We start from the raw sequence: 3118 nt of genomic DNA on the forward strand, positions 1-3118 counted from the left end.
TCTTTTTGTGTCTTTTTATAAATATTTTATTCTTTTTAATTTATTTTCTCCTTTTTTCTTTGAATTTCTCTTTTTTTTCTTCTTCTTACCCCTTAATAACACCGTGCAGTATCACTCCTCTCTGTGTCATTCTTTCCCCATATGAGTTGCCTATACACCTGAATATAATATACAAATAAATATATATTTATAAATGTGTTTTTTTTTCCTTTATTTCTTTATTTATAATATAAATAATAATCAATTTGTCTATTATTTATTCTTTTTTTCTTTTTTTTTGCATATGCAGAAACTTTTTTGCAAGGAGAAGGACTTTCATACAACAAAGGTTAGGCTTGTGGCCGCCTTTGCTGATATCCCTCTAGAGATTGTTGATGCAGGTATGCCCTATTTGCTGCTGCTGCTGCTGCTGCTTCTGCTGCTATACTTCGTGCTTCTGTACTTGCTTGCTGGTGTTGTTCCTGCAGTTGCTGCTGCAGTAGTAATAGTATATTGTTAATATCTTTTTTCTGTGTATGTGTACAGAGAAGAAGGAAGGAAAATGTGCAGGAGGAGAGTGTGCTGCTGCTGCTGCAGTAGCTGCTGCTCCTAGTTTACCTGTATTAGTAACAAGTAATGGTAAATATATATTCAGCAGCAGCGCAATAATACGTTATTTCTCTCGTATACACAGAGAGAAGGAGCTGTATGGACCTACAGTGCAGCAAGAAGGAGAGGTAGATGCATGGATAGATTGGTGTAAGGATAAATTAGAGGTACCTATACTTGCTGCTGCTGCTGCTGGTGCTGCTGCTGCTGCTGATATAAAGAAGCAAATAAAGGAGGATATAACTGCAGCATTTAATATATTAGATAAATATTTATTAACAAGAACATACATGGTAGGAGAAAGGATAACAGCAGCAGATATATGTATTGCTGCAATAATAATATATGCTGAACAGAATGCTGCTGCTGCTGCTGCTGCTGCTGCTGCTGTTGCTGCTGATTCAATTAAACAATTTATTAATCTTTCTCGTTGGTTAAATCTAATATGTAATCAAGATTCATTTAAGAAGATAATACCATCATGTTGCTGCAGCAGCACCAAGACAACAACAACAGCAGCACCAGCAGCAGCAGCACCAGCAGCAGCAGGAAGCAGCAGCAGCAGCAATACAGCAGCAGCAGCAGCAGCAGAGGAGCGTTGTTTTATAGATTTTAATGAATTTAAGAAGATATATTCAAATGCAAAGGACATAAGAAAGGAGGCAATGCCATATATATGGAACCATATAAGCAGCAGCAGCAGCGACAGCAGCAGCAGCAGCAGCAGCAGCAGCAGCAGCAGCAGCAGTAAGAAATGTTGCTGCAGCTTCTACTATATGAGATATGATAAACTAGAGGATGAATGTAAAGTTTTATTTCTTACAAGTAATCAATTAGGGGGATTCTTACAAAGGATGGATAATTCCTTAAAAAAAGATTCATTTAGTGTAATAAATATAACAAAAGAAATAGGGAAAAAAGGAGAAAAAGGACAAGAAAAAGAACAAGAAAAAGGACAAGAAGAAGAAGGATATAATATAGAAGGTGTTTGGTGGTTTAATACTAAAAATATACCACAAACATTCAAAGATAATCCTAGTTATGAATATAATACATTCAAAACCCTAAACCCTAATCTAAACCCTAATGATAAAACCCTAATTGAAGAATTCTTCTGTAATGATGATTATGTACAAGGAAGACCTATTGCTGATTGTAAGGTATGGAAGTAAATTGCTGCAGCAGCAGCAGCAGCAGCAGCAAGAGGAGGAGAGGAACAGCAAGAGGAGGTGGTGTGGTGGTCATGCTGGTGGTACAGGAGGGGCAGGAACAAAAGGAAAGGCTTTATTAGGGTTTATTAGGGTTTATTAGGGTTTATTAGGGTTTATTGCAAAAGCAACAAAAATATTATTATTATTATTCATAAAAAGATTATTTAATTTAATTTATTTAATTTATTTATTTATTTTATTTATTTAATTAAATAAACCCTAATTATTATTATAAATGTCCTTTTATATGAACTTCTTTCTCTTGAGGGTTATTGACGGGTATTATTAGGGTTTATTTAGGGTTTATTTAGGGTTTATTAGGGTTTACGGGTAGGGTAGACAGGGATTTTAGGGTTTAGGGTTTACAGGGAAAAAATGTTGACAAAGAACAAGAACCGCGTATTAGGGTTTAGGGTTTAGGGTTTAGTTGTTTATGGGTATAGTGTACTAGATGGAAACAAGGAAGGGTTTAGGGTTTACGGTACAATAAATAGTATAGCTGCTACAGACAAACCCTTCTAGGGTTTAGGGTTTAGGGTTTGCTATATACCCTTTTATATATTTATTTACCTTATTGTATTTATGGCATTAATATCTTCTATAAACCCTAAGGCGGTTTATTATTTAGGGTTTACGGTTACTGTATACTAGTAGACTTTAGGGTTTAGGGTTTCCGGCTTATTAGGGTTTTTTTAGGGTTTAGGGTGTCTGGGGATATAAACCCTTATTTTTAGTGGCATTAAGCCAATATAAATAAAATTATTAAAGTATTTAATTGTATTTTATAGTATAATTAAATATTTTATTATTTTCCCTTAGGGTTTAGGGTTTAGGGTTTACGACAGTTTATTAGGGTTTACCATGGTGTCTGGCAAGATGAATAAACCCTTGTATTTAGGTGTTTTAAAGGAAATAAATAAAATAATTAAATAAATAAATTATATTTATAATTATAATTAATTATTTAATTAAATAATTATATTTATTTGCATGCAAAATGTTTTTTCTTTCTCCTTTTTCTTCTTCGTGCGTTCGTTCTTCTTTTTTCTGCTGCTGCTGCTGCGGTGTATATACAGCTCGGGTGTAGGGCTTTTTATCGGTGCATTTACTTCCTACATTTTCTCGTCTTTTTGATTAAAATGATTATTTTTGTCTTTTTAATTTAAATTTCATTAAAAAAAAGGAAAAAATACGTTATTTTATGTATTTTTTCCTCTTTTTTTTGTATAAATTTCTACCTAGGGTAGTATAGTTGTAGGGTGGTGTGTTGCGGTGTATCAGCAGCTACAGCTTTTTTTTTTTTTTTTTTTTTTTCTTTC

The sequence above is a fragment of the Eimeria maxima genome, genomic scaffold (genome assembly GCF_000499605.1).
Source record: "Eimeria maxima Weybridge genomic scaffold, Emw_scaff1005, whole genome shotgun sequence".
In the NCBI taxonomy this organism is placed as follows: Eukaryota; Apicomplexa; class Conoidasida; order Eucoccidiorida; family Eimeriidae; genus Eimeria; species Eimeria maxima.